At 39.8% G+C, this 6286-nt stretch overlaps 1 pseudogene; it reads right to left on the reverse strand.

Annotated features, from left to right (window-relative positions):
- Positions 1-5060: 5060 nt before the first annotated feature.
- On the reverse strand, positions 5061-5926 carry LOC105983882 (annotated as a pseudogene).
- Positions 5927-6286: the final 360 nt, after the last annotated feature.

Genomic DNA, 6286 nt, shown 5'->3' on the forward strand with positions numbered 1-6286 from the left:
TTTCTTGCCTGCTGCCTCATCATAAAAGTACATGGCTCTGTCTCACCATAGGCAAGTAAATGCAGGCTTTAAATTTCTGTGGACAGTAGAAAAATAAGACTTAGTTAGATAAGTAACTGCTCTGACTTCTACAAAGTCACCTAATCTATCCAAATCTCCTGGTAGCCACAAATAAAATGATGCTCTGCAAAAGTTAAATATATATGTTTTTATGTATAATACTTGGGACCATGTCAACAAATCATTGAGTATTTTTCAATTTTAGTTCAGTCTGTAAAGTACTAGGATTTTTGTAATATGCATATATACACATCATATTATGTACCTATATACATAAATATATTAAGATATCTCAAAATAGTGATGTAGTGAAAAGCAGGTTGAGAGAAAAATGTAGCCAGATAATACTTCTTAGGGGAAGAAAGTCTTTTTAATTTTTTATTAATTTTTTGAATGTTAATATTTTATTCAGCATTTTTATATTATTTGTTCATTTTTATTTAGCATTAATTTTTTATTTTATATTATATAAAAATAATATCTAATACCATTTCAGTATATTTCACTGAAAAATTATTGAGATCTATAATAGTCTGTAGATATTTTATATTCTTATTTTTGTATTACATTTCCATACTCTTTGGTACATATTGTCCAATTTCAGCACACTTCCAATAGTTCTACTCATATTTTTTTTGTTTTCCAGTTATTATTTTCTTATCTCAACATCCCCATTATATCATTTTAATGTACAAACAAGAAAATTCACTATTGCTGGTACAGAGGTCAATACATTTTCAAAAATGCAAATGACCATACAATGACTGTGCCAACCTATAACATGAAATGATCAATATAACTTATACAATACAGTAATATAAATGTACTATGTAAAATTAATGTTACAAAATTAAGTATTAGTAAACGATGCTATGAAACAGATATAGTATTAAATTAGGCTGTAAAATAATTACTATCCCTACTATAAAATAGTAATATAAAACTATGCCCACCTTCTTTGGTAAAGAATTTACTCTTTGTAGTAACCTTCACCTGGGCCTCTTCCCTGGGAACCAATGGACTGTTAGATGTCCCTAGAGTTTGGGCCACCTCCCAGAAGCCTCTGCTCTGTCTGGCCTACCGTTATCCCTCCCCGTGCCACACCCCATTATAATTAGGCCTGAGAGAACACTATCCAACTGTCCAAAAGTACATTTTAGAGGACAGGAGCCCCACTTCTCCAGGTGGAAGTGGCCAGGTCTTCACATAATAATTATCTCCAGCTCATAGAAGAATGGCAAGCAGGGGTCATTGCTCAGGCCCTCAAGCTCTTGCAGATACTGGATATTGGGTTGTGGTGGCACAATCTGCTCTGTAGTGGAGCCTGCAAGGGGCAAGGCACCCTACCCCCTCCATGTTGTGTTCAAGCTTTAACCTCTTCAAAACCTTGCTCCGTCTCCATCCATAACTGCTATCTCCATGGGGCCCCACGGGTCTGAGGTGGCCTCAGCAGGAAGAGTCTAGGCAGCTGCCAGCATCTTGTCCTGGCACTCTGTGCCTTTACCTGCAAGGTGCAACAGGCACTCCTGCAGCTCCTCTTCCTTCTCCCTCTTCTCCTGGGCCAGCTGGCTGACATGCTCATCTTTCTCCTGATACAGCTCACCCATGACTGTCATCTGTTCGGCACAGAATACAATAGACTACTCAATGGAGTCATGCATTCTGACAGTGGGCTACACATCAATGTTGGAGTTCATTTGCTTGATTCTGGTATTCCACCTTGTCAGGCAGGTTGTGGATGAAGCAGATTTTCAGCTTGGGCACCTTGCCATGGTTCCAGTGCTTAGGGACAAGAGCCTGGCACTCCAGCTTTATCTGGCACTGGGCTGCCAGATTAGCCAGGAAACCACAGCAAGCCTGCAGCTTCTGCAGCTGCTGGCAGCATTTCATCTTCTTTGATTCAGCAATGGATAGTGCTTTGAGGTTAAAAAAAAATCTCACATGGTTTGTGGGTTGTCTGTGTCCTCTGGGACAGTCACATCAAGAGGAGTCACTTCCTCGCCCTTTTCTTCTTCTTTGCTCACTCTTTGACCTAGGGAAATCCAGGAAGTTCAGCTGGGCCTGCAGCCATTCTAGTGTCTGGTTGCTTCCAGGCACTTCAGAGTGTCCTGTAACTTTTGACTGACCAAATATAGGCCTCCAATTTGCTCTCCACCTACTTCATCTGGTCTAGCAGGTGGGTCTGCTTTAGCAGGAAGCAAGGGCTTCCTTCTCTGAGGTCAGCTGCTCCGTGGAGGCCATGTGCTGGCCACAAGTAGCTCTTAGCTCCTGCAACTCGATCAGATTCTAGTCATGCTGCTCTTACAGATTCTGAGCTGCGTGGCTTTTTAACTCAGCCATCTTTCATTTCTCCTAACTTTTCCTCTAGCTGCTCCAGCTTCTCCTACAGATGCTTCTTCACTTTCTGTTCTGTGTGCAGGATGCTGATAAGCTCTTCCTTCTCTTTTGCTCAATCTATGGAAGCCATCCCGCAGCTGATCTTTCAGCTCTTGGTTGTGTACAAGTTTGCATTTCATGGCCACAGGTCCCTCTTTCTATTGTCTTAAGGATCTTGTGCAGATCCTCAGCATGCTGACTCCATTTCTCAGACTCCATTTCCACAGCTGCTCCTGCTGCTCAAGGTTCTGGGGACTGAGCTCTGGTTTTCCTGTATCTGGATTGGAAGTTGTTGCTCCAGGTTCTACGGCTCATTCTGTAGCTGCAGCTCAGCCTGAGATGGCCCTACAGGCAGCTACCAGGGCAGCAGCTCTACCAGCTGCCTTCTCAGTTCTACAAGGTTAGTCTCTAGTTCCAAAACTTGCCTCACCCCTTGTTCTTTCTCCTCAGTTGGCTCATCTGCTCCAAGAGCTGTTTGACCTTGTCCTTCCACATGGAGCTCTCCACCATCAAGTCTTCTGCAAACTTGTCTCTCTCCAACCTGAGTTTTGTCACTAACTCCTTCATGTTCTCTTGCTCTCCAGCTGTGCCTGTTCACTCCTCCATTTCCTTTTGAACCTGCTGGTTGCTATCTCAGGGTAGAGCTCCACTGGAAAATGGAAGTAGACTTGTGACATGTTGTTACTGATTCCAATGTCAGTGGAAAGGACACTGGCAGGGAGGGACCCAGGGGGAGGCTCAGAGTCAACATGGTCTTTGGCCGCACCCTTGGCTGATTTACAGTCCCCAGCAATGTCTGTCTTGGGGTTACCTCCCTTTTTAATTTTATTCTTTTTGTTGGCTTTGATGGCTCCACCAGGACAATTCCTCAGCAGAAACGAATTCTTGCAGGAGTTTCTTGTCTGCAGCTGTTTGTTTTTCTGTTTCAGATTCTTTATTATACATCATGGTGGCACAATTCAAGGCTGGTTACATACGATTGGCTTTCAAAACTCTCTGAATATTTTCTAGATTACTATGTGCAAGTGACCATGAAAATATTTGACATTATAGAATTCTGAAACTCTGAAGAGCCACTTACTTGATAGATAACACACTACCATTCATAGATGCTCCAGCACATGGCAGGTGAAAACTTGGGCCTGTAAAGAAGTTGGTCACTGACTTATTTTATCCAAGTTCCATAGTAGTAGAATAGTAAACTACTTGTGTTATTTAGCTTTCTCGTAAGTTTAACTGACAACTTGCCCTGAAGTATATTTAAACCAATGAACTTTGTTCATTGAAAGTAGTTTCTACATAGCAGCCTCATCTGGGCTCCCACAGTCCACATGTATTGTATTTGCCACCAGACCCCATGCATATGAAGGCAGGATAGCAATCTTCTCCTGGGCTTGAACTCAGGGCCTGGGCACTGTCCCTTAGCTTCTTTTTACTCAAGGCTAGCACTCTACCACCACTACTGGCCTTTTCTGTTTCTGTAGTACTGAGGAATCGAACCCAGAGCTTCATGCCTGCTAGGCAAGCACTTTATGACTAAGCCACATTTCCAGCCCACTCTTCTCTATATTGAACAAATGAATGTAGTGTTAAAAGACAAATAGGCAGGGCAAAGTTTATATGTGACTTTGAACTAGCCAAAGATCCAGATATACACATAAAATTGTCCAGGTCTAGATAACTACATATATATTACAGGACTTGCTGAGTCCTGGTTTTCCCAGGCTTTCTACTGAAAACTGAATAAATTTGTAAAGTTGAGAAAATGGTATTTACTTACCCATAGCAAAAATATTTCTTAAATTAAAATATACATTTTAAAGAATTTATGGAAAAATTACATAGGTTTAATAAGTTCTAACATGCTAACATATGTCATCTCCACATTACAACACATATGGTATTGCTAGATAGTAGCAAATGGCTCATTAATATGGAGGAAAGTATGTCATAATGACGTACCACATAATCCCTTGGCAAAAAATTAATATTCATACTGCAGAAGACTCCAAAAGAGATAAAATGCAAGAAGCATGCAGCAGTAGGCCCAGAAAACACCTACAGTGAAACACGCCATACACATGTCTGGAATGCATATGTAAAAATATAATTCTCAAAAAAATATTGAGAAGGCATGTTTTCATAACTGTAGGATATAAGAGCCACTCAGATTTCCTAATTCTACTTGGACACAAAATAATTTTTTGCATAAAGAGAATGAAGTAATCAGTAGGAAAAAGGAGACACATTCAGAAAGAAAGCAAAGATATAAATACCAGTCTACTCACATGAAAATTCTTAAATGTCTATACTGACTATATGTCTATATGTTTCTACATATATGAGTGCTCATGGTGTTTTTTAAAAAAGAAGCTTAAGAAATCTCTAGTGTTTCAAAGAAAACACTTTTTAAAATGTATAAAATACATGAAGAACATTTAGTTACACTATAAAATAAATGCAGGGAAGATAAGAGGGAGATTATCATATATGGAATTTCCTGCTACAAGCGGCAACCATCTTGAACCTGATGAACTTGAGTTACAGTTTGTCATTCTTGTTTCCTCCTATTCAGTTCTCATTTCAGGCTGTTCAGCAGATGCCTGTAATTCTGGGGATTCAAATCACTGATGAAAAGTTTGTTCTGTTTTCTGTTTTTCAGAAGTTTTTCTCCATAAAATTTCCTGTTGCTTGAAGTACCTTCTGTCTTTCTCATCAACAAGCACTAGATTAAAAAAATTATCTTACTGAAAATTTTCTATTCACATCTCTCATTGTTGAAGTTGGGTCATCTTGCTAAAAAACAATCTCATTGGAATAGATTCATCTGCAATTGGTGCACCATCCATTTATTTCAATTTTGGCAATTGTTTCTGTTTCTATGATGGTGCTGGGTCTTATTCCTGTGTTCTCTTTTTTTGATCAGTTGTAATTTCGTGTGTTGTATTTTTATTCCTACTAATAAGAAGTAAGTTTTCCCAACAATTGCATCTTTTAAATAATACTTTTTGATTTTTTATAGTCAAACTATATTTAAACAAACTTAAACACCCATTTCCATCTTAATAGAGTTGTTAACATCAGATAGGTGGCAAGCTGTTGAACAGTAAGACCATACTTTTTCACCATGTCTGTCAGTCTTCTATCATCACCCAATACCTCAGGTGAACATCGGCACCAATGTATGACTCATATGGCTTTTCAACTTGCATAAATTCAAAATCATAACTTCTGCTCTGAGTCAGTTCTCCAGGTAGGGCTAGTTTGTTCACTAGATTTAAATTGTGACTATTACTCTTGTCATTGAAAAGTTCATTTTAACCTATAAATTCAGCTCTAATTCCTTGGTGTTCTAGCCTCTTCTCAGGTTGCTTAAAGGCTAACTTGACCTTTCCTGAAACAAAGGCTCCATCACAGAAGAGTGCTTTTCTACTTTGCCATCCTTTGCCTTTATTTTCCGGGTTTCCTTATCATTAAAGAGAATACTCATCTAATGAGATAAAAAATGCCTCCAAAAGAATTCATCGTGAAAGCTGCCACAGCCACCACATCATCCAACTTTACTCTGCTTCCTGGACCACTCCCAGTGGCCCATCATACCCTGAAGCTAATTTTTCTTGTCTTGTTTGCTCAGCCATCCCAGGATTGGGGAGGCCTTCCTCCTCCTCCCCCCAGCACATTCCCAGGCTCTGTGACATTACCTCTATCTTTGCAATTACCACCAACTATCTACTTCCAACAAGATCTCCGATCTCCAGATCTCCAAAATCAGCTTGATTTTTGTCAATCGCCACGCAGCACCTCCACCTCCCGCAACTGCTAGTAGTGGTGTGAGCCAGTAGAGCAGAAT

Source organism: Dipodomys ordii, unplaced genomic scaffold, assembly GCF_000151885.1.
Source record: "Dipodomys ordii isolate 6190 unplaced genomic scaffold, Dord_2.0 Scaffold2, whole genome shotgun sequence".
NCBI classification, from domain to species: domain Eukaryota; kingdom Metazoa; phylum Chordata; class Mammalia; order Rodentia; family Heteromyidae; genus Dipodomys; species Dipodomys ordii.